Source organism: Ambystoma mexicanum, chromosome 10 (genome assembly GCF_040938575.1).
Source record: "Ambystoma mexicanum isolate Mex_15411 chromosome 10, UKY_AmexF1_1, whole genome shotgun sequence".
In the NCBI taxonomy this organism is placed as follows: domain Eukaryota; kingdom Metazoa; phylum Chordata; class Amphibia; order Caudata; family Ambystomatidae; genus Ambystoma; species Ambystoma mexicanum.
Window position 1 is genome coordinate 237,308,886 of NC_090932.1, and position 26,883 is coordinate 237,335,768.

The following is a 26,883-nucleotide window of genomic DNA, read 5'->3' on the forward strand; positions in this document are numbered from 1 at the left end:
AGACGATGGTCCCACTATGGCAGCCCTGCATCACATAGCGCAGGGGGGGCGGACAGATCCCAAGAAGCCCTGTACATGGCAAACACTGTATCAAATCACCTGCCCATGCATCCATTCATCATTCCCTCATCCCGTAATGAAAACGCCTGAATATTTACTCACATAACATTAGAAATATCCATTGAGTCTGTGCGTTATGCAGCCTGCAAAATCCACAGTGCTCCAGCACGTAATTCCAGTCTAGTGAAGTAACATGTATTTGGGAACGTCCTGCCTTATCGTCCACTACGCAATTGCGCATCCCATACTATTCATATCAATCATAGCATTCTCGCCATGGCCCCTGTCCCAAGGACATTGAACAATAGAACGTTATATTTGCAGTCGGACCTGTGGGCATCTCCTCGCCGCTAGCTGAAAACCGAAAGCGCCGCCCTTCGAATTCCTCATTTGCAACATCACGTCGAAGAGGCATCTGTGGCCGTTTGAAAACACTAATTAATCCATCGAGTGCGGCTGTGTGTGAAAATGGCAACTGCCTTCACCCACGAATGGGACGCCCCGCCCGTCGTTGCAACTCGGTACAGTGATGAATGAGGGCCCACCGTTACTCGAGTACTACGTTCCACTGACCCTTCACAACTCTGTTCGCGACTGCACAGATGGTATGTGAAACAATGGGACCACAACAGAATGAACATATCAACCAATGTTACACGGCCATCGGGTACAAATACAAGATTGCAATAGCAAGATGCCATTCCACGAATTGCAGCGTTGTGCGCGGGACGTGCTCGGCCAAAGGGGAGAGCAGTTTGCACAGGTGGAATGAATCACCACAGGTGGAGGCCATTCAGCCTGGAAACACATAAATTTCACGCCCAGTCTCCTCCCACAACCACTCCGAAATGCTACCGGCAGGACTCGCGATGTTGGCCCTGGGGGACCTGATAGCACTGCAAGTACTCCAACTCCAAGAAGAAGACGAACACCAACTACAACCGGCCGCACGGAGGAGACGCAGGAGGAGGAGGAGGCCAAGGCAGGGCCAGCAAGGGCCGCCAGCACAGCCACTACCACCACGCAGGCAGCCCGCAATCCCACGCCTCCGAGCACATCCGTTCAACCTCACTGATGAGCAGATCCACACCCTCTACCGTTTGGACCGGGACACCATAACCGCCATTGTGGACATGACACAGGCTGACCTTGTCAGCATGATAGATAGCCCAACCGCCATCCCACCCCTACTGAAGGTGGTGTCTGTACTACACTTCCTGGCCACAGGCACCTACCAGCACACAGTCGGACAGTTGCATGGCATATCACAGCCACTGTTCTCACGGACACTATTGCAAGTGCTCGATGCCCTCCTGAAGCACGCAGACGACTACATCTCTCTACCACGCTCGGAGCAGGAAATTACCAACACAAAAGTGGGATTCCATGCACTTGGCGGCATACCGGGTTGCATTGGTGCCATCGACTGCACCCATGTGGAATTGGTCGTCCCACATGCCATGGAGGCCCAGTACCGCAACCGAAAACAATTTCATTCCCTGAATGTACAAATGGTGTGTGACTCCAACAGGATCATTACACATTGTTGTGCCCGATTCCCTGGATCAACCCATGATTCTATGGTCTTGAGGAACTCTACAATACCACGCTACATGGAGCGACACGCAGGGAACAGATCCTGGCTACTCGGTGAGTCTCATTACATGCATGATAATGTGGGATATGTGATTCGGCAATGACCTGGCAGGAAGGGGGGGGGGTGTGCGTACGTAGCAATGGCATTCCACATCATACGTTTCTCGTCCACATACAGGTGATGCCGGGTATCCACTGAAGAGATGGCTCCTCACACCAGTCCGCAACCCACGGGACCAGCATGAGGAGGACTACAACCATGCCCACTCACGTACCCGTGTAGTCATTGAACAGGCATTCGGCCTACTGAAGACCCGTTTCCGGTGCCTCAGCAGGTCTGGCGGGGCACTCCTGTACCGCCATGAGAAGGTTGCAAAGATGGTGATGGCATGTGTCATGCTCCACAACATGTGCGTACGTAGAAATGTGCCCATGCCCCCTGACGCAGAACTGCAAGCACCTGATGATGGTCATGATGAGGGTGGGGATGTGGCAGCACCTCAAGGTGTCTGCGAGGCACCGGAGGCCCGTGACATTCGTCAGCATCTCATTGATGCATGCTTCTAGCACTCACGCCTGGTGGCTGATACATGGACACGGGATGCGTGGCACTGTGTGTGTCTGGTACATGCACAATATGGACTGTACGCCTATAATGGCCTAGTACACAAAGATCAATGTCCACACATCTCATTGGTTGATCGTGCACTTTTTATGGCATATGTGATATCATGTTGTACACCCTATCGACCCGCCACCCAAGTGAGCCCAACACACCCCCTCCACCCTCCCACCTCCCCCCCGAACACCAGTGTCCAAAGATGCTCATCGTCCGTGGGCAGTCGCTATTGCAAGCCCCCTCTGCGGGTATCAGGGGCACCCCTGCCTGTGGAGCGCAGGTTCCTCCCAGATCTACGTTGGGGGCTGCCCTGGACGGAACTTGCAACGGATGATGTCTCTGCCTGCTCACGTCCATGCATGTCCCTAAGGGTTTGCGAGAGCTCAGTGAGCACACGGCGCACTGCGGCAAGTTCACCACATACGTCTTTGGACGTCGCATGCAGTACCCCCCTCAGGCTCTCGGTGCTTCTCTCCATTTGGACTCTCAGGCTCTCGGTGCTACTCTCCATTTGTGCCCTTAGTGTCTCTGTGCCTCTCTCCATTTGTGCCCTAAGTGTCTCAGTTGATGTTTCTATGTCTGCCTTAGTGCCCCCACATTCATCGGCATGGTCCTTGAGGAGCGTGGCCAGTTGCTGCTGTTGCACGATTAACTGGTCGAGGGACTGTTGCCTCTGCTGGGCCATGGCCATTTGCGGGGGTGTCACAGAGGGGCTGTTGTCCTCATGTTGCCCTGCCACAGGGCTTGTGGGGGATGGCCAGTCGTCGTCTTGTGGGTGCCCCTGCGTGGTATCCTCATGTAGTACGGGATGGAACAGACAGGGGGATTGGGACAGGTCATGGATGGATCTGACTTCGACATCCCCGTCTTCTGTGTCGGAGCATGCTGCCATCAATGGGGTGTCACCTATGGTGCTGCTGCCACCGGAGGCAGTGCCTTCTGTGGCATCCGTTGGGGGGACCTGTGGTGGTGGTGTTGTGGCCATGCTGGCTGCTGGGGTGCCTGTTGATGTTCCCTCCTGTGTGCTGCCACTTGATTTGTGCTGCTGCCGTGTCTTGATGCGTGCAGCTGAGGTGGAGGGTCTTTGGCCGTCGGTCTTGGCCCTCTTTGCAGGTGTGCTGGTAGGGGTGTCCTGCAGCTCGTCGTTTGGATCGGACCCTGTGGTGGAGTAAAGGAGGGCGAGGGTTATTGGTGGGTCTGTGGGAATTGGAATGGCAATGTATCACATGCATTGGGGTGGTACCTGAGGGTGATTTGGGTCGGGGCCTTGGAGGTGCTTCCATTTGTGTGTGGAGTGAGGGTGCAGTTGTTTGGCAGCCTGCAGTTAGGGTGTGCCTGCTGCACGTGTAGTGCGTGTTTTAGGGGTTTTTAATTATTTATGTATTTATTGTGGGTTTTAACGTGCGCTATCAGGCCAATGTGTGTGGACGTTCTCCTGGACATGTGTTTCTGTTGCACTATGGGGACACATGGTGCTTCGAATGGATGGACTTTGTGGATTTAGCATTGTTTCATTAGGCCCACCTACCTGAATCTTCGGATGTCTGCACTCCTTTCTCCATCCCTCCGACTCCCTCTATGCTCTCCATTCCGATGGTGGAGGCACAGATTTCTTCCCAGGGGGTCAGCTTGATTGGTGATTCCGACCCTCCCCCGGTGGCTGTGGCAATGTTGCGGTTGGCAGAGAGTATGCTGCGGACGCGTATCCGCAGGTCGTCCCACCGCTTCCTGCATTGCTGTGGGGTGCGGGGTGCGGTCCCCACCGCACTTACCCGCTGTGCCACCAGAGCCCATATGGCCTTCTTGTTTGCGAGTGCCGTCCTGGTCATTTGCGTGGAGAAGACGACGGCAGCATTCTCCTGGAGGGTCTCTGTTAGCACGGTGAGTTCCTCACGGGAGAAGTGGACCTGCCGCTTGCGGTCGCACGCTTTCTTCGCTACTTTTCCCATTTTTCTTGGTTTCGCTAGGGTGGATGACGGGTTGGGTTGTGTCTCAGGGTGGTGATTTTAGTGGTTGTGTGGTTTTAGTGGTTTTATAGGTGTACGGCGGGTTGTTTCCCGTTCCGGGCCCGTGTTTTAACTTCCGTTTCCGTATATTTCCGGTCACCGTACTTTACGGTAGGCGCACACTGCGGTGTCCGCTGTGATGGGTGGCGGTATTGCACCTAGGGCGCCGTACGGCGGCGGTGTGGGCCGTTTTGGGGTCATTTCCGCCATCGCGGACTTTGCACTTCCGCCATGCCGTGGTGCTCGTGCCCGATGGGTCGGAATGGGCCGCACTTTGCTCCTTCTTGCAATGGCGGAAACGCTATTTACGCTGTGGCGGTCCGGTCAGTCACTTTCCGCCAGGGTCGTAATGAGGGCCGCTGTGTTATACCAAGTTTTCAAAACCTGCAGTTTTACCCAACCATCTTCCTTTTTTAAAATAATTATTTTTAAACCCTGGAAGGTGTTTCAATAGAGTAGCTTAGTCTTCCATACCAACAGTTTATGGGTTAATGCTTGCAGATGTTAACACTTGAAGGATGACTATTTCATTTTATAAACATCTGTTTAGTGGCACATCCAGGTCAACCTCTGACTAACTTGAAATCACAAATGGCAGAGTAGACACAATTGAGTTTAAAATGAATGATTGGGGAAGATGGTCACTAGCCAATGCCTTGCCAATCTTATAATCCGTTACATTTTCTAACATGATAATAGTGAGGTCAATAGAGAAAATGTCTAAGACAAAAAGGTCTAGAGGGGCAGGCTCCAGCTTCCCATCAGTTGCTGCTAAACTCTGGAACTCCTTACCGCCTGAGCTAAGAGCAGAGACTTCCTACTGGCCCTTCCGTAAGGTTCTCAAAACATGGCTATTTGCCTAATCTGGACCTACTGACCCGACGCCCAATTACAAACTCAGCTCACATAACTATTAACAGTGTAACTAGTTGCAACAGCGCCCCGATGCCCTCGGGCTTGGGCGCTTTACAAATGAGAAAAATGAATAAATAGGCTACTGATAGAATGGTTTAACTGTATGATTCTTTAGAAAGTGCCTATTATGCCAAGGACGAGTATGCTCATTCTTTTTGCATAGACTTGCATAATAGCCTGGCAGTTAAGTGGTTAAGGTACACAACATTGATGGTATGCCTCTTATTTAGTAAGAAAGATCCACAAAGTGAGACTTGCACTGTGGTGAAATAAGGACTGCCATTGGGATTTTTCCTAGAAGGTTAGGTTAAGTTTGACATTAAAGCCCACAGTTCTAATTGAAACCTGATGAGGTTTCACCTGGCAAAAATGGTCGCCCATCTGAAATAGACCCGTTTTTTGTCACAAATTGCCATTTACAATGTTGCAAAATGTAGCCAACAACAAAAACAAAAATTATGAGGATAAAAAGTGTTTCAGAAACTAAACATCCCTGTGTGGTCATAGAATACAAATTGTGCATCATACTTCTTCCATTAAGCCAATTCCATGAATACCTGACTTAAGAGCACCTAAACGGCATCAATATGGCTGCCTAAATCATAAGCATTCAGTAATTTCTCCCTTGCAAACTCCTCATCATGCATATTTTTATTCTGGCATTAGGGTTTAATATAAATTGCTCTAACAAACAATGTGTCAATTTGAGGCTAAAACAGATTTACTCAAATTAACTTTCAACACCCACCAAGGTAATCTGCGGAGATATAAATGGTAGATCCTGGGATTTCATCACCCAACCTCACTGGATTGTACTTGCAATAGCCAAACCTCACACAGACATATTCTAGTCAGCCAATTTGCATAATTTGAAATAACTGAGTCTATTCAATTCAATTTGATTTCCAAAATGTTTATGAAGTTTGAGTTTAAGAAGGCTGTAGAGTCATTGTCCTCTACACAGCATACCAAACTGCCTGTGATCCACAACAGTTTGTTTTGCATGCTATTACACTAATGATGTATTAAAAGGAATTAGTAATGGTAGTAATAATAAATATTGTATGATGCTGTATATAACCCTTCATACCAAATTCTTTCAGTTTCGAAATACTCTAATAATTGGTGCCACCATCATTGCACGTGTGTGGTACGTAATTTATTGATTTCTGCAGGATAAAGGGCTGAGTCAGCCTGACCACAATATCAAATGTATAATGCACAGCATCATCCTGGTCCCAAGGTGAACACTGCGTTTTCTGTCCAGCCTTGACAGCATTATGTCTACAACCCTTTGCTAAAACCACCAAATGATCCGGTAAGTCACACTCACTGATTTTGTTGTCTCAAACAATTGTTTTGGTAAGGGATCCTATCACTAGGTGGCATGATCTGTACCATGAGACAATGTAATAAAAATGTAGTCATGAGTCGAAATACTGGTTTGATATTTCAGACAAAATTGAACAATACCTTCATTTTCTCTGCCGAATTTGCAGATTTAACATAATATGTTTAACTGGTGAATTCCACCCCTCAACCCCTAAGATTTCTTTATGGAGGGCAAAAGTGGCTGCCACAAGGCTGCCCGATGCAAAGAAGGCAGTACCTGCTACTTTGCAATACATAAGTAACACATGATATTGTACAGTGCATTGCCAAGGCTCTAAGCCTGCTACCTGGCCGCTGTTAAGTGTATCTGATCAACTAATCCTGTAATGCATCTGTGTTGACTGTAGTAAATACTGTTTTTGCATTCACTATATCAAGCCTGTGAAGCGTTTTAATATTTCTGTGAGGAATATATGGATCATGTGCAGTAACCAAAGATTAAATGCAGTTTGATACATTTCAGTCCCACAATGATTCAGCAGTTAGTTCTGTGTGTTAAGCTCCTTGCAGAAATCTGTCTCCATATGTCTGATCACAATACTAAATACAAGCGAAGGCCAAATTAGCTTTTCTGCTCTACACGATTGATAAACTTGAGTGTATGTATACTTTGGTGATAGGAGCAGCTACTCTGCCACAGAACAAATTACCTGCACTACATAGCAATATCCATACTTTCTGACATAGCATCAGCATGGTGCAGGTTCAGAGCCTGGTTCCTCCACAATAAGGTTGTAAAAACTGAACAGATGCCCACAATCAAGAGCACAAAACACCAATCTGGGGAGGTGATTAAGTAGCCCAATTTGAGAATGTGGAAGCAATGTGTGGAGTTTCAATTATTGGCTTTGCCACCAGGCTATAATGATACTGGAAAAGGTCATCTGTTGCGTGTATAGTATTGTGCTTCCTTCTATGAAAAAGTCTGTCTTTTCACATTCTGGTGGCATTCTCTAGCCCATTGCTTGCTCTTTCTTTTCATCTATGCCATTTGAATGGAAGGGGACCTAGGCAGAATGGAGCTTACCAAATGTCACATGCCTCTGCTAAGCTTATTTTTCAGGTCTCCTTATTTGGCACTGTGATGACATATTCTTCCTGGCTCTGCATAGAGGTGGGAGAGTGGACTTAGAGGCCTATATCTCTCGGAGCTACTGAATAATGAGTTTGAGGACAGAACAGTAGCAGTAGTCCCAGGACCCACTTTGTGCTACATATCAGGGGGAGAGTCACATTAGGAGCACCATAAACGTTCCTCATGTTATGCCAGACATCTGGGAGCACCTTACCCGCACCAATCCTACAGAACAACCTCTTCATGTAGCCCATATCAGATTCATAACTCTGGTGGTATAGAGTTGAACTGGAGACTTTCCAGCCCTTTAAGATGTATAGCTATACCCTTGAGATGGATGGGGATGCAGATTTTAATCAAACATCAATAATTCAGACGACACAAACAGTTTAGCAAAGGTTTTTCTGTTTTAATGTAAGTAAGTAAAACAGGGAGTACAACGAACATCAGCAATCGCTCAATACTCAACTCTCAACCCATTTAATAAAAAAAGAATATTTTTATAGACCAAATGTGTCACTACTGACGTGTAGACCTGCGTCATTACCAACGTCATCCTACGTGGCAAACTTCTAAAACCTATAGGGAAGCGGGATCGGCTCTAAGTGAACTATAGGTGTAATATCTGTATAGAGTAACAGAGAGAAATAATTGGATATTCAACAACAGGTGGGACAACTAAGCCCTCCCTTCAAAATGGCCACTATGAACATCACTAAATGTACAACGTCCCATTGGCTACACAAACTATAGGACCCCAACTACGTGGTCCTCTAAAATTGTTTGGCTTCTAACCCCTGTCAATATCTTTCCACCCACGTGAGCAGCATGCAGACTGAACAACCAGGTGCGGGTGAGCTTGTCTTGCTACCAGCTTCCCAGCTTCCCACCAAGTAAAAGTACATTTCCTTCATCACCTCAATGTTTCAGTGGCAATTAGTGTTTGAAGTTGTAGTTTTTAAGGATTATGGGTACTGTCTGGCTTCCGTGCATAGGTGTGATCTCCTCATGCATCCAATTTTCTTCCATCATGTGATTTCAGTCAATCACTGTGAAATATCGTGCATCAACAGGTATATTACATAGAATTGTGGATTGGTTAGCGACTAGGGGGAACTCAGCCTCTACAATCTTGTTTATTGGTCTTAAATACCACAACACCCCCTTTCCTTATTTCTCTGGGTAAATTGATGTATTGCATGATGACTCTGACGTCACCAAGATACCTTGGTCCATCATGGCGGAAATCATCTTGAAAATTCTTTCATCTGCCTTCATCTGCCTCTCGAGACATGGGATATTGCCGTGCTCGAGGTAAAATTGCTCCTGGTTTCAATTTAATCTTCACTTCCCCAACTCCTTTCAGTAAGCCTACGTCATATGGGCCTGGATTCCACAATGAGATTGGCACTTTCACCATATCTTCATCAAAATATTTAGGACGCTTCTTTGCTAGCATCATTCTCTGTGGGGCCTCTTTTTTAATCGCTTTGACTCAATAAGCAATGCACATTTCAAATATCACAAAATCCTCAGATTTGCCATCTCCAAACAAATCTTCATCAGTGACGTCAGTCACTCTGCGGCCTTCCTCAATGGCAATTACTGTGCACCATCGTCTACCTTTCTCATTAGTTGTATCAAGCAAAGCCATATTCCCTCAGACTATAGCTGCTTTTATGTCTAAGGGGAAAATGTGCCCCTCTTCTTCACCATAGGTATCTGCGGTCTAAACAGAAACTTATCTGGTATTCTCATGGTTCTGCCTACTAGACCTGGCAGCCATGTTAACAGAATGCGTATCCCATAATGGAACACTTCGGGCTCAAGGGTTTTGCTCTAGGCGTTATTTGTCCTGCGTATGCCCGCATCATTTCGCACACTTTTAAATAATGCATTCCTGGTGTTCAGCATACTATGCCATCAGCTGTAAATTAAATGGTCATATTCATTTTTGTCATTAAATCTCATCCTAATATGTTGACAGGTGTTTGCCTGGAATAAAGCAGTGGCTCCTTCATATCACACTCATGACTGGTAATGAGACTGGTAATTCTTCTCTAAAAGGAACACGACTTGTAGCTCCTGTAAAGCCCTGAGTATTCATCGCATCACCAGACATTAAAAATATGCCCTCACGTATACACGAGCGTGTCGCACCCATGTCCACTAAGAAGGAGTAAGCTTTGAAGCCTATAATTACGTCTATCCTTGGCTCCACACAAGGATTTGGCATAATAGATAGGACTGAACACATCAGGTCCCCCAGTGAGCTGTACTATTCAGGGTACAGCCTCACTCCATCACTCGTGAATGGATTTCCTCCATCAACAGTGACACCTCCTATTCTATGCGTCATAGGCTGTTCTGTGTTTGTGTTTTGCTGAAGTTGCATAGGAGATTGCTGCGATTGTCCTTGCGGTTGGTTATCTGTTACTTGCTGTGGTTGCAAGTCTTGCTGCACTCTCGGCGCTTTCTGCTGCACTGTTTGATCTTGCGCAACTCCATTTCCGCTTTGCTGCGAATATGCAGGTGGATTTGGCATTCCCTGTCTTGAAAACTGAGCATTCTGTACCATCCCTTGGCTTCTGCAGATACAAGCTATATGCCCTGTCATTCCACACGTCCAACACACAAGCGGTTGTCTTCCCATCTGCCCATTTTCCATGTTTTGAGTACCATTTTGAAAATTCTGAAACCCTTGTTGGTTATTCTGAAAACTTCCCCGATTATTCTGCCAATATCCTTAATTACCATGCCAACCTCTCCCTTGATATCCCCGTCCTCTTGGAGCAAATGCATTATTTGTCTGATCAAACTGTCTTTGGTTATTTACTTGTGGCATAGGTACTGCTTGCTATGGGTTTGATCCACCCACGTTAGTTAACATTGCCCCTTCAATGGCATACTTGGATAACTTTTTCTGCACTAACTTTGCTTCTTCACCTTTTCGTGCATTATTATCCTGCACGAGTCTGCAATAATGTGCGATGGTCAACTGAATTTCCGACCATGGTTTTGCTTCTATCCACACTAATTTCTTGAGCTGCTTCTGCACCTGCTCTGGCAGCCCTTGGCATAATATATGATATAATACAGGTATAGACTTCCCCCAAGCCTCACACGTTTCAAGCGCCCATGCGTCTTGAAAACTTTGAATATAAAGCAACGGATCCTCTCCTTCTTTCATTTTTCTTGTCATTATAGCTCCCATATTGGACGTGTCTGAATATAGCATTTGAAGCGCTTTCCAAATCGCTGCTCTACAGTTATTAAACGGTACTCCATCATGCGCGGTGTTGACTGTAGTCACACCCGGGTAACGTTCTCACGTCCATACATCATCAGCTCTTTCACCAAGTATAGCGATTAGAAGATCTTTAATATCTCCTATGGCTAATGTATTCTCTCCCATCATTTTTTCTAACTCATGTATCCATTTTCCAGCGCCGGAAGTTACATTTGGGAGTTTACATTTTTAAGTTTTCCCTGTCCATCTAGTGCCATTGTATATACTGTGGTCTGGTTCCTCCTTTTTCTAACAAGGAAAACAGCAATGCTCCAAACTCATGCTCATCTCATCATTTGTCTATCTACTGCTGGAGTCATAGTCCCACATCGCAGTCTACCTGGCAATGACCTTAACCTGCTTACATAGGGCGGAGACTGCCCCCTCTGACCATGGGGTTGCCCCTTTTGTCGGTCTGACTGTGTTAGTGGCTTTGATGCCTTAGACATAGGTAATTTTAAATCCAACCATCTTACTTCTTTATCCAAAGGCGGGTGTTCTTCTAGCTCACATATAAAACTCCTAAGCTCCCTTGAGTAGGTTTCCCTTTCTTCGTCTGATACTTCTTGTGCCCCAACTCCTCTCATCGTCATCTTTATTTAATGTTAACCTGTCTAAAGACAGCTACTTCTGTCCCGTACTACAGGAGGCTTCCTCCGTGTCATACAATTGGGTACTCTCAAGATGCTAATTTTTTCTCTTCCTTTGTGCTTCTTTCTGGGCTTGCATTTCGTGATATACTTTATCGATCGTTTCCCCAATGCTTTGCGAGTCAAATTCGTCTTCCAGATTTACGTGCCTGGAAATGGCTCAGACTCAGGAAACAATTCCTCTATGTCTTCCCAGTCTACCAGTGGATTTGGATCTCTTACTTCCTTTTCCAAATACTCAAGATCGTTTGCTCTCTGTCTCCTTTTGCGTTCCATGTCATCATCGACTTCTCTGCACTTTATCTCCTCTTCTCTTATTCTATCTTCCTCTTTCTTTTTCATATATCTTCGTTAATTTGCCCTTTGCTTTTCATCATCCCTTCGCCTTTGTTCTTTTTTCTCTTATCCTTTCCTGTTCATCGGCTTCTATTCTTTTCTCTTTTAATCTTTCTTTTTCCTCGGCTGTTCTTCTTTTATTATCACGCTTTCTTTGTTCTTCTGCTCTCTCTTGTTTTTTAGCTTGCTCATTTTGATATAACTGTTCTCATCTTTGTCTATCTTTTCTTCTAGCTCCTTCGTCTCTCAATCGTTCCTCCCTTTCTTTGGCTTTTTTGACTTGTTCGTCTTGATCTCCACTTTGTCTTGCATCTTCGATGCCTTTACCATCGTGTTTAAGTAAAATCTGACCTCCCAACCACTTGTTCTGTACGAGCGCTAGCTCATCAGTTTTATCCCCATCTCCCTTCCATCTCTTTATTTCTCTCCTGTTGTCTAGAGATGTACTCGCTTGATCACTTCTCTCCTTATCGCGTTTCTCCTTGTCCCTCAGGACTTTGGAGGTGATGTCTTTCTCGGTGTCTTTCTCTGGGCCCTCGTCACTACTTTGCGTAGGTGACTCATATGATGGATATCCCATCGCTGCTTTAAGTTCTCTTAATGGGTATAACCCTTCGTCTTTCTTAGTCTCGTCGTTTATTTCAGACAGGGAGGGCAGAGCAGAAGGCTCTTCACCCCCCTCTTTGCATATATTGACTATCTAATCTAAAGGAGGCTCCTCCTCCTTCTCGTGTTCATACATTTTCCAAAGCTCTAGACTCGGTAGGCGCTTTTCTAACTTTTTTCCTGTGTACACAGCATGCAAATAAGTCATCTTATGCTGTAGAACTGTTCTCGATAATGACCCACCTTGGGGCCACGGCATAACCATTTTGTCTGCGGTCCCTTTAACCCATTCTGCACTGTACTGTTTAAGTTTAAGCGCGCACTAATGGTGTAACCTCTTCCATTTGTAACTTTTACTTCTCTTTTTATTACCACTTCGCTTATGTTCTAGTTACAATTTTAAATTTATTTTTCAATCAACATACACTTATGAGCGAGCATCAATCGTTGCAAGCTCCAATCCTGTTACAATGCAATTTTTTTACTGAAACAACCATCAAAATGTAATCTTAAAATAATCACTTTTCGCGTCTTAACTTTTCACATTTCTTTATCACTTAAAACATTTATTTTTCCAGCTCTTACGTCATCACACTTTTCAACAACATAAAACAAAACAGACAGACTTGACCGGTCATATATACGTGCACCTCACAATCCTTTCCTTTGGACTCGTCTTATCCTCTACAATTCTTGTTCTGACTGGAACTTAAGCCAATTCCCTTAAGAAAGTCTTTAAACTTATCTTGTCTCCTATATGCCCCTCATAAAAGGGGGCTCTGAATTAAGGCTTCTGATAGCATTCTTTAAAATCTAGGAACAGGGCGTATCCTTGTAGCGTGGCTACACCTCACAACTATTTTCCTCATATATTGCTTGGCAACACTTAAGTCAATATCTTTCCCATATGCATATATTTTAGTCTTTTACACTTGCATTATATTTTATCCTGCCTCCCTCTGTTACTCTCTGTTATTTACTATGCATGCATCCCTTTTGCCACTCTCTTTGGTCTTATTCACTCATCGTTCGCATGTTTTCGTCTTCGGACCCTCGGGATCACTGCCTTCGTTACCACCTCTTCGAGCTGCTTTTCGATCCACTTTGCGTAGATGTGGGAGGGGTTCCTATTTTAAAATAGGGGTCCCGTCACACCCGTCTTGCAATATTTGGGTTCTATTCTAACCACGATCTACGGGGAGCTTCACGTCCTGTCAGCCGAATGGCGAAGGTTGTACGATATTGCCGAGACCCTAAAGTTTACTTATGTCGACGGCCGATGGTATCTTATCTAACCATCAATCTCTGCTACCAAGTGAACTGGAGACTTTCCAGCCCTTTAAGATGAGTAGCAATACCCTTGAGATGGATGGGGATGCAGATTTTAATCAAACATCAATAATTCAGACGACACAAATAGCTTGGCAAAAGTTTGTCTGTTTTAATGTAAGTAAGTAAAACAGGGAGTGCAACGAACATCAGCAATTGCTCGATACTCAACTCTCAACTCATTTAAGAAAAAACAATATTTTTATAGACCAAATGTGTCACTACTGATGTGTAGACCTGCGTCATTACCAACGTCATCCTACGTGGCAAACTTCTAAAACCTATCGGGAAGCGGGATTGGCTCTAAGTGAACTACTAAGTATAGGTGTATTATCTGTATAGAGTAACAGAGAGAAATAATTGGATATCCATCAACAGGTGGGAAAACTAAGCCCTCCCTTTAAACTGGCCACTATGGACGTCACTTAATGTACAACGTCCCATTGGCTACACAAACTATAGGACCCCAACTACTTGGTCCTCTACAATTGGTTGGCTTCTAACCCCCATCAATAACTTTCCACCTACGTGAGCAGCATGCAGACTGAACAACCAGGTGCGGGTGAGCTTGTCTTGCTACCAGCTTCCCACCAATTAAAAGTACATTTCCTTCATCACCTCAATGTTTCAGTGGCAATTATTGTTTGAAGTTGGCCTTGAGTCTGTACTGTTCTCTGGGATTTTTTAAGGAGTATGGGTACTGTCTGGCTTCCGTGCGTAGGTGTGATCTCTTCATGCGTCCAATTTTCTTCGATCAGGTGACTGGACACCACGATTTGAGCCTTTCTTTGTATTTGATTTTATTCTCCACTGGTCCTCTGACATCTTTTGTTTTCACTTGACCTTCTTGAACAGGACCTTCTGTTCTTTCACGTTAACTAATGTCAGCCAATTTTAGTTCTGATAAGACCTTGGCTCTTTGGCTCATCCAACTTCTTAGCTGAAATATATTCTGTGTTAATTCAATTGCTTTTGTAACTGCAACACTGAATTTGAGGCCTTCCTCGTTGTTCAAGACTTCTGTATACGTAGTGGAACCTTCATTCTTTATTCAATCCATAGTATCTTTGAGGTATATATGTATATGTTGGCGCTTGCCGCAATCTATTTACAATAAACATTTGGCTAGCTTCATGATGCTTTGCTGCTTGCGTTTCATTGCATCTGTACATGTTTAAACTAACTAAGTATCTTCATCATGCTTATGGCATAAATCTCTTTATCTTGATCTCAAGATGTCACTTATCCTTAGTACTTCTTTATTCTTCATAAATTGTCTGCCTCTCTGGTCTTGTTATTTTCTATATATGGAGTCGATTCAGTTTTGCATGACGTCACAATTCATCCTGGTCATTCAGTTTCTTTATTTCATCAGGAATCACATTCAAATGGCCATCATATTGGGCCTCATTCCGAGCATGGCGGTAAGGGATAGCGGCCACCGCTAACGAGAGCGGTGGCGGTAATCCCTTACCGCCATACTCCGAGTTCCCTTTGCGCCATGGTGGTTTTAACACCTGCCTTTAGCAGGTGTTAAAAACCATGGCGCTAAGGGACCTTGATGTAAATTACGCTACCGTAATTTACGGTGGCGTAATTGACGCCTTCCCCACTCCCATTATGCCCTATGGGGCAAGAATGGGAATGGGGAAGGGTAAATGGGGATTGGGGAATTACCGCCCCGCCAACCTTGGAATGGGGCGGTAATTCCGCCATCCACCAAGGCGCTGCCGGTCCGGGTACGGCGTCAACCAAGGCGTTAATAGCGCCATTGGTTAGCGCCGTACTCGGAATGAGGCCCATTGTCTTGGATGTAGGTATGGTTTCTTTGATGGATACTTCACTTACCATATTCCCTCAGGTATAGGTATTCTTATGGGTACTGCACAGAGTCGTTGCTCTTCGTCTTGCCTTCTGATTGGTGTAGTATATGTCACATACTTTGGTTCATACTTCTCAGGTAATGTATGCGGGGTAGGTGGAGTAGGGGTACTTGGCCCCTCCTCTACACAGTCACAAATTTCACAGGCACTCAGGGGTATGTACAATTTCTCACAGCACTTGCAGATACACTTGAGACTGCAGGCCCGCCCACAGAGTCCGCAAGCTTCTAAAGGTTAATAAACCCACTTGTGGCAACCACAGACCCACCCACAAGGTATGCAGGCCTTCAAGTGCGGGGGCGGTCCACAAATCCTCCAGGGAATTTAAGGGAATCCCGACGGGCACCCATACACCCCAAAAAAGATTAATTCATGATCAGCACTAGCACAGCTAATTTACAAGGCTGACAGGTTCAGCCTGCCTGGTTAGGTAAACAGCATTTATCTAGACTGCCCCCCATAAATGGATACAATTTTGGGACGCTCCCCTCAGCCTCATTGCAACCCACAAGAAGCGAGGGACACAGCTAATCACAACCCTCAAACAATCCAGGCCCTTGTAAATTGTTACAATTTGTTGTGGCTGGGTGTAATGTGGAATGTGGTTGGGCGGAAGGTAGAAGGAAGCTTGGGGAAAGGGAAGGGAAGCGAGGGGAAGATGGTTGGGTATTCAAGGATAGACAATAAAGGAAGAAGGAGGTAGATTAATGTGGGAGTCATTATAACTGGTGTGTCATTAGTGCTAGATTGGAACACAACAATTGGCGACAAGGGGAGACCCGCATATAAGGAAAGTAAAAAGAAACATACAGCCTATGGAGGTAGCTGATTTAAAAAAAAAAAAGGAAACTTTGGAAACCTTTGTAAAGGGAGTGACTAACCTAAAGAGTAGGTCGGAATCGACATTTACAGAACGTGCATACGGGGAGCGAAAGAGAAACTCCCAAAACTAAAGCCTGTCTGGAGATACCGTAACGGGACATGAGCAGATGGTTACGCCAGTACAAACACAACGAGGGTAACACAAAGACTGCGACCCGCCAAATACAAAAGGAGGCAGCAACTGGACTAATGGTAAGAAGCGCTATGCTGCATTGTCAAACAGCCAAACATACAAATAGTTATTGACAATATCATAAAATTATGCCACGACGTGCATGAAAATATTGATTGGAATTAGCAATAAAGTGTTGTACAAGTTTGCATCTTTGATATATTTGAAAGCTGCGTGCTGCTTACCTGCCAATGGCGCGTGAAAGCACAGACCAGCATTGACATCAAAACGCAGTGCGTAGCTCTAACACACACATGTTAAAGAAAAGGACCTAGGAGCGTAAGAAAATGTGCGGCCATATTGGATTTGACAACAGCAACACTAAGCTTGTCACAACAATGACACAAAGGAACAACTTCGGCTGGTATAATGCTGAATCCTCACAACGCAAAGAAACATTGCAGCTGCTGCAACACCCGATCCATAAAACAATCACACCTTAATGCTTTATTAGAGTGCGGAGTAAGCGAAAACAGTCAATTCATTGAAATGTAAATTTCCTAACGGTACATTTGAAAAAAAAACAGAGACAATAATAAATCAAACTACATACGTGGCAGAAAAATAATCAAACCACACAGAATAAGAAATCAATAAATTTATTGCAGCAGAAACAAACATCTCCAAAACAACATCACATGCTACATATTAAATAGCAAAATACACGCAAGCCCAAGAAGCAAAGAAAGGATAGGCAAACATGTCTTCTGGCAATGCAAGTGGGGCTACAACAGCATCACAAAATATGCTTGGGACACTTACAAATCCCGTTAATTACCTATGCCGTCCAAATCCTTTCAGTCTTGAACCACAAGATGATCAAGGACAGTGCTGGCAAGAATGGTGAGATGAGTTTGAGGAATTTTTGGGAGCAGTGGGAACTCAAGATGCTCCAAACAAATTGGACATATTCATACATTTGGTGGGGAAGGAGATGAAAAGTGTCATCAAGACCATACCAACTGAAGAAAAGACAACACACCAACTTTTAATTACCGCCATCAGTGGTCGTTGAGTAGTTCCTCCTAACAGAGACTATGAATGCTACATATTCAATCAATGTATACAAGCCCCACATGAAACTATTGCACAATTTTTGTTACAACTGCAAAGGAAAGCAACATATTGTGAATTTGCAGGGTTTAATGAAGATGAGGTGATAAGATTGAGAGTAATTGAAGGATACATATCATCACAATTTAGAAAACATCTTCTAAATAAATCTCTTCCTCTAAAAGATGTCCTAGAATTGGCAAGAGTGTATGAGAGAGTTGACACGCAAGCAGCCAACATTAAAAATCCAAAAAAGATAGACGCGATTGCCGCTTTGGGACCAAACATGAAAGGACAATCACGATATGCAAACATGTCATCTCGCCAAGATTCATGGAATAACAGTCGTAGGAACTAACAGTGTGGATTTTAATTTCAACATAAAGGTCAATGCCCAGCCCTGGGTCAAATGTGCTTGAGATGTGGACAAGACAATCATTTTCAAACTATGTGTAGAAAAACAAACCCTTTGTTACCAGTGTACAGGCCTAATATTCAGATGGTGCCAAATAGGAGATATGAGATGCAAAAGAACCCCAGCATAAAATTCCACCAGGAGAGTGACAACATACGACCAAATTTTAATAGGACTGCAGCAACATATCCATCACAGCCAGGATTCATCAGGCAAATGGAAAACATGCAGATGGGAACAACCAAACATTTCTCTCCGGAATGTGATCAAAAAGTACAGTCATATCAGAGGGAGAGTCAAGATCAAGAAAGGGAGACAGTGTTAGGAGATCATTATGAAAATCCACCAATTGAAGAACACTCAAACCTAGATCAATATCATGAATATGATAGATACAGTAAGGAATATGTTAGACTCTTTTATGATACCTCTTTCTCTACACATAGTTTGAATTTGCATTGTGAAACTTAGGCTTTTCTCCCTCTATTTAGGATTCTCCAATTTAGATGTGTCTTCCTTCCTGTCTTAAAATGTGCATTTTGTGATCTCCGAGAGTCGTCTTGTCCCGTTGTGCAAGCTGCTTGCCTCTCGCTGTCCTGTTCTGGCTGATCTAGTTATCCTTTCTAGTGTCTCCCTCTCTCCCTTCCTCCTCTCCCCTACCTATTTTATGGTGCTCTCTGTCTCTCGTATCTTCCTGCTCACCTCACCAAATCCGATAGGAAGAAGTTTAAAAATGACATCCTGGTCTCCAACCCAGGCCTCCCTATCGCTGACACCTACACCAGTGCCTCCTCCGAGGAAACTCTCACCGACATCCTCTTTGTCGTTCCTTCGCCAGACCTATGGACCCTTCATATGGACTCTGTGCTCTCTCCTTTCTCTTCCTCTCCCATTAATGGTGGTACCTGGTGGGATGCTCTCCTGGCCTCCTTCCATTCCTCTAAGGTCATCATTAATGTGTACTCTAATGCGACCGTCTTGGTCCAAGGCCCTCAGGCCAACCTTCACCTCTTTGATAGACGCTTCCTGTGCCACATCAACTTCCTTTCTTCTACAGCTGTACCCTCTCCCCTTTCCATGACTACCTTGCCTCCCCCTTCTGCCTCCTCCTCTGCTACCTTGCCTTCTCCTTCCCTCTATGCCCCCTCTCGGGCTCCTTCTACACCTTCGAAGGGCGTACCTCTGGTTTGTACCCCTGCCCGGAAGTCCTTCACAGTGGTCGAAGTGAGCGGGAGCGGTCGGGAGCGGTGCTCCTATACTTTTTTAAATTACCTCGTACAGCTCCTGTACTTTTATTTTAAAAAAGAAACCGTTCCGGAATGGTTTTGTTTTAAAATAAAAGTGTAGGAAGAAGTTGAATCCTTCGCTTTCCGTGCACTGCACTGAACATTCCCTTAAACAGCAGGTGCAAGTGTTTGGGGGGTGAATTGTGTGTGGGAGGGGTTGTGGCAATGGGGTTTGTGGGGAGCAGGGGCAGGCCAGCAAGGAACATAGTTCCACTACTTCTTTTCGTACACTTCGACCACTGGTCCTTCAAGGATGGCAACCTTCTCCGTATTGCCACTCTAAACTTGTGCTCTGCTTTCAAACATATCTGCTACCTTCTTGAAGAACTTGACCTTGATGTCCTCGATCTCACTGAGACATGGTTCACGGCCAGCTCTGTCACTGGCTTCGGCACACTCCTACCTGGCTGCCACAAGATCCTCTCCGCACCGAGGTCCGACTGCTCCGCGGGGGGTGTAGCCCTCATCTTCCCCGAGTGGATCCCTGCCTCTGGCACTCCTATGCAGGCCTACTCTTCTTTTGAATGCCTCGTCTGCAGGCCCTCTCTCTCTCCTAGCCATTCCCTTACTTTGGCTACTATCTATCGGCCACCTGGTCAAATCTCCTCCTTCCTCTCTGAGTGGGAGGACCTCTCCTCCTCACTCCTGGCCTCAACCACTCAACTCCTCTTTCTTGGGGACTTCAACATCCACCTGGATGCCTCCTGTCCTTCCTCTGTACCCTTTCGCAACCTCTGCAACTCTCTCTCACTCACTATTCTCCCCTCTGGCCCGACTCACTCTGCAGGGCACACTCTGGATGTTCTGATCTCCTCAGACCTTCCCCTCTCCGTTCCTCTCTCTACTCCTCTCTCCTGGAGTGATCACTGTCTTCTCTCCTTCCACCTCACCCTCCTTACCACTCAGGCCAAGCCACTTCCATCACTGCCACCCACCTTCTCGGTCATCTGACCCATGAAGCGCGTGTCAGCTGAGGCTTTCGCCACCACCTTCTACCCCCCTCCCACTTTGGCTGACTCTCACCCTGACACTGCCCTCTCCACGCTCCACTCTGCTATATCTGATGGTCTTGATATCCTTGCCCCTGTCATGAGAATCCGCCTGAAGCCTAAACCCAAGTGCAACTCCTGGTACGACTCAGACCTCGTCACCCTAAAACGCAAGTGCAGGGTGGCCGAGAGGAAATGGCGTGCTTCATGTACATCCTCTGAAAAACTGGCCTGTCGCCTGCTCCAAAGGCAATACCGGATCTCTGTCCTAATCAAGAAGAGAGCTCATATCCAAGCCTGCGTCTCTCCGGCATCTAACAACTCAGCTGAACTCTTTAAAATCTGCAAGGAACTGGCCAATCCTGCCACAGTCTCTACCTCTCCTGTCCCTTCCCAGGCCCTCTGCACGGCACTGGCTTCTTACTTCATCTCTAAAACTCAAGACATCCTGTCCTCACTCTCCTCCTATCCACTCCCTCCCCCTACTCCCTGCTCTTCCTCTGGCCCTTCTGCAGCCACCTCTCCTCCCTCATTCTCTGTCTTTCCCCTGTTCTCCGCTGACGAGGTTTCTAGACAAGTCCAATCTATGAAAGTCTCATTGAAACAGGTTCACCCCTGTTCCTCCAAAACTATCAAGGACCACATTGACTCCCTGGTTCCTGCCCTGGCTGACTTCTGCAATCACTCCTTCACCATTGGAGTCTTCCCAGCCCCTCTGAAGCACTCCCTTGTGTACCCTCTTCTTAAGAAACCCTCTGCCGACCCCTCCTGCCCTGATAACTATCGCCCAATCTCCATCACTCCCTTCCTGGGCAAGCTCCTGGAGAAACTGGCTATCTCCCAGCTTAATCTCCACACTGAATCTGTTGGTTTTCTTCATGACCATCAGTCTGGCTTCAGAGCTGCCAGAAGCACGGAAACTACTCTCCTGAACATCTGTGAAGACCTGCTCTCCAACCTTGACTCTAACACACCTTGCGTCCTTATCTTGCTTGATCTCTCTTCTGCCTTTGACACTGTCAACCATGCCATCCTGCTCAACCGTCTCTGTGATAACTTGGGTATCACTGGTCAGGCTCTGCCGTGGCTGACTTCTTTCCTCTCCGACCAACCCTCCCAGGTCCAACTTGGGTCCTTCCTCTCTGCTATCTTTTTCTCTGCCTGTGGTGTCCCCCAGGGGTCTAATCTCTCTCCCTGGCTGTTCAACCAATATCTGGCACTCCTTACCCACCGCAACAACGCTCTCTGCCACAACTTTCAGTGCTGTGTGGATGACACCCATCTCATCTTTACGGCTACCCTCTGCCTCCTCCTCTCCTTCCCTCATCTCTGACTGACTGTCTGCTATCCAGGAGTGGTGTGCCGCCAATGACCTCTGCCTTAATGCCAGTAAGACTGAGATTCTCCTCATTGGCTCACCCGCTCCCTCCTTCCCTGTAGCTCTCCTTGGCCTCTCTCGGCCCTCCCCCTGCTCCCACCTGCAAGGCTAAAAACCTTCGGATCATCTTCAACTCCACACTCTCCTTCTCTCCTCACATCTTGGATGTCTCTAAGAAGTCACACTACCAGCTGCACCTCCTCAGAGGTATTCTTCCTTTCCTCTCCTTCCCCCAGAAGCTCACTGTCTCCAGAGCTCTGGTTCTCTCTATGCTGGACTATTGTAACAGCCTCTTTCTAAATCTGCCTGCTTCTACTCTCCGCCCTCTGCAACTTATCCCGAACAGGACTGTGAGACTGGGCCTTGGCCTCAAGCCCAGGGATCGTATCTCTCCAGGAATGAAATCTCTGCACTGGCTCCGAGTGGCTGCGAGGATTAAGTTCAAAACCCTCTGAATCATTCACAAGTCCTTCTGGGGCCTAGGGCCTCAATACCTTCAACTCTCTCTTTCTAAATATCTTCCTTATCAAGCTCTTCGCTCATCCGTCCTCCAACTCCCTCAAGGTCAGTCGCTTCTCCAAGCAACGAGTTGGTGGTAGATCTCTTTCTTCAGCTCGTGCCTCCCTCTGGAACAACCTCCCTTAAACTTGAAGAGAACCATCTCCGGTTCTGGAAACACCTCAAAACCTTTCTCTTTGCTTCTGATTTTTCTCCTCCTCTCCTCTGCTGACCTCCTGGCTGTAACCTGAACTGCACTGGCTACCTGGATACCCTCTGACCTCGGGCCCAGGCCTTCCCCTGCCAGTGTCAAACACCTGCCCACCTGGTAACCTGTGCACTTGGGGACTGTTCTGTATCCCTACAGTCCCCCTACCAGACCTTGACACCTGATGCTGCCCGCACTTACCCATACACTTGCCACTTGCTGGCCATTTACTTACTATTTTTATCATCTTTCTCATGTACTGCACTGTCCCTGACCCTTTCCCACGCACTTGCGCGATCTGAATGACACCTGGCCTAGTAGGATCGCTGTCCGTCCTCCCTTTGTTCTGCTCCCTTGCCTCATCACACCTTGAAACACTTGTGTATAGGTGCGTTATAAATGCCATATCATATCATAATGTTGTTCTAAAGGTAACAGTGGATATAGGAGGGCGAGAGATACCATTTCTTATTGACACAGGAGCCACTGTGAATGCAAAGACTTATGAGAGCATAGCAGGCATATACCCATTGCAATCATCGCAAGCCCAAATGTTCCAATGGGGTGCGGCTCAACCCCAATTTTGGTGTGATTTGGTACACAAAGGACATTGTGTTTCTGTCAGCATAGATGTCATAAGCAGCCCAGCAGTGGGAAGGTGCCTCCTTATCTCCAAGACGGCTACTGAACTACAACTGATTGATGTCCACTATGACCAGTCTCAGATAATACAAGGATTTCCTCCACAAACTCATGACTTGCAAGCCTTGTCAAAGGGGGAATTAGATATTGATGGGCTAAAGGACTACTTCCCAAAACTGTTCCAAGGTGTCGGCAAGTTGAAAAATAATGTTATACATCTGCATGTTACCATTCGTCCTGTCCCACAACACAAACGATGGATAGGATTTCATCTTTAGGCAAGAGTTTCACATGAGTCGCAACAACTGCTAGAAAGTGATATTATTGAAAGAGTAGATGGTCCCCCCCCCATGGGTATCTCCTTTGGTGGTGGTACCCAAGGCAGATAGGTGCCTTTGGCTTTGTTTGGATATGAGAATTCCCAACACAGCGGTACAAAGAGAAAGACATCCTGAGCTTAACATTGAGGATATGGTAATCAGGCTAAATCAAGCTACCAGGTTCTCGAAACTGGATTTAAATCGAGGGTACCATCAATTGGTAATTGACCCTGAGTCTAGGCCCATCACTACATTCACTACTCATGAGGGTCTCTTTCGATACAAACGTCTACATTTTGGCATATCTTCTGCGGCAGACATTTTTCAGGAAACCATAAGAAGACTTATTGCACCTGTTGTAAATGCCCTTAACTATAGTGATTATATTTTAATATTTGGTGCTACACAGGATCAACATGATGAGGCACTGAAACAGGTTTGCACTATTCTGCAAGACAATGGTTTAACTCTGAATGGCCCAAAGTGTAATGTCAATAAATCCAGCCTATGTTTCTTTGGTCACATATTCTCTTACAAGGGAATCAAAGCGGATCCGGATAAAATTAAAGCCATCGTGGGTCTAAAGGCCCCACAAGATGTGATTTAGCTACGTTCATTCTTAGGGATGACAGGTTATTGTGCCCGTTATCTTCCGAATTATGCAATGATGACTGATCCACTCAGACAACTCCTCAAGAATAATGGAATGTTTGCATGGGATGAGACCTGTGAAGCTGCTTTTGATGCAATTAAGAGTGAACTAACCAGCAATCGACAACTTGTGTACTTTAAACCCAAGTGGGATAAAAAGATTACAGTGGTTACCAGTCCAGTTGGTTTAGATGCTATCCTGGCCCAAACGGATCCAAAAGGGAAGCAGTCTGACAGACACATCGTGGCACATGCCAGCAGGGCCTTGAACACCATTGATCAGGCGTATTCGCAGGCGGAGTGGGAAAGCCTTTCTGCAGTCGGGGCGTGTGAGAAGTTCCATTACTTCGGCATAGGGAGGACATTTGTCCTTATCACAGATCATCAAGCTCTTCTATCACTCTTTGGAAATCCTAAAGTTAAGATGCCTCCACGCATAGAACGGTGGGTTATTCGCCTGCAGGAGTATGACTATACCATATTAAATAAGCCAGGGAAGGAGGCTAATCCTGCAGACTATCTCTCTCTGTATCCTGAGGGGACACCTGAGGCTGTGATGCAAATGGAGGTGGAAGCATACTTGTCTCTTAATGTTCTCCCTCCAACTATCACCAAGGAGTTGTTTGCAGAAAACAGTAAAGCTGATCCCACAATTCAGGCAGCCATTCAGATTACCAAGACTAACAGGTGGAGATGCTTAGACACAGAATGATTTGAAAATGGAGAGGTGGATAAGAGGGATTTACAGAGATTGCCAAGAATACTTAGTGAGTTGACTGCAACAGATCAAGGGATATTGCTTCGGGGGAGTCGATGACTGGCCCCAAAAAGTCTGAGGAAGGCCCTTGTGATCATAGCGCATGAGGGGCATCGAGGGGTTGGAAACACAAAGAAGAGTCTAATGAATCGGGTGTGGTTTCCTCACATGGATATGATTGTGGAAGATGCCATAAAACATTGGGTGGCCTGTCAAGTGACTGATTCAAGTAAAAACCTGTGTCCGCTTCAAATAGTGCCGATGTTGGATGGACCCTGGCAGAGAGTCGCAATTGACTTCAATGGGCCAATAGAGGAAGGAGGGTGTGTTGGTGGCGATAGACGAATACTCCCGGTTTCCTTTAGTCAAACATGTGGTATTCCCAGCATTGAACCATGTGGTAACTGTCAGATGAGTTATTTAGTGAATGGGGTGTTCCTAATACAGTTAGGACCGACAATGGCCCGCCTTTCAAGGGACAAGAATACAAATGGTTTGCTGCACACTTGGGTTTCAGGCATCAAAAGATGACACCCTTGTGGCCTCAGGCTAACGCCATGGTTGAGAGGTTCATGGCCGCAATAAATCGAAAACAGCAGAATGCTGCTTCAGATCTTATGTCCATGCCCCAAGCAATCTTGCAAATGTTAAGGGGTTATAGGAATACGCCACATTAGGCGACTGGGCGCACCCCTGTCAAGTTGATGATACAATATACACCTAGAACTCGATTTCTGCAACTTGAGGACTATACCCCTGTGGAAGATGAAGACATCAGGAAATGAGAAAATGATAAAAGGAAAAGGGCTAAAGAATGGACAGATTGTAAGGGAAGAGCTGAAGATCGTCAAATATCAGTGGGTGAAACTGTCCTGGTTCAGCAGAGACAAACAAAGGGAAGTGGATCCTAGATACAGACCAGTGTCGCTAGTAGTCAAGGCAGTCAAAGGCCCTATGGTTACAGCGGTAGGAGATGATGGTGAAATAACCAGGAATACCTCGTTTTTCCCTAGAATGTTTCAGGATGACTCAGATGGAGAATTAAAAGATATGGATGAAGATGAGGAACTAAATACTGAGTTGCCTGAACGTTTTGGACAGTGTCCGCCTCACTTACAAGATCCTGAGGTCCAGGAAACATCTGTAACTGGTCGGCCCTAGAGAGTTGTCCGCAAGCCCTCTCGCTTGATTGAACAGATTTAGGTTGGGGACTTGATGAGTTTATGTGCTATGAACCTAGAGGATAGGTTGTGTTGAGTGGAATGTGTTTGGGCGGAAGGTAAAAGGAAGCTCGGGGAAAGAATGGAATGTGGGAAAGGGAAGGGAAGGGAAGCGGGGGACGCCGTTTGGGTATTCAAGGATAGACAATAAAGGAAGAAGGAGCTAGATTGATGTCGGAGTCATTATTACTGGTGTGTCATTAATGCTAGATTGGAACACAACACAAGTGAAGGGAAATCTTGCTATAAAACCTGGCCAGCCCAGTACAGTGGTGTGGTCTCTTATCAGGTTACGGCTGCTGGTGAGACAAGTTTCAAAGGGTTTGCAAAAACGGTGGAGAAGAGGTTGTTGCTAGATGAGAGAGGAGATGGCCAAGCGGCCATTAGGAGGTAGTAAGACATGGTGGTGAGAAGCTGGTACAGATGGTTACATCTGGAGGAGTGGTAAAGGGCTAAGGAATTGGCAGTAGGAGATATTTGTGAGAAGCTGATGGAGGAGGGCACATTAGGAGGAGGAAGCACGGACTGGAGTAGTTGGCAGGAGGTGGTGGTGGTGCGCAGATGGTGGAGGAGCTTATGTCAGAAGGAGTTAAAAGACAATTGAAGCTGAAGAAGGAAGAAACAGCTAGAGGGGAAGGCTAAAGAGGCAGCAGGAG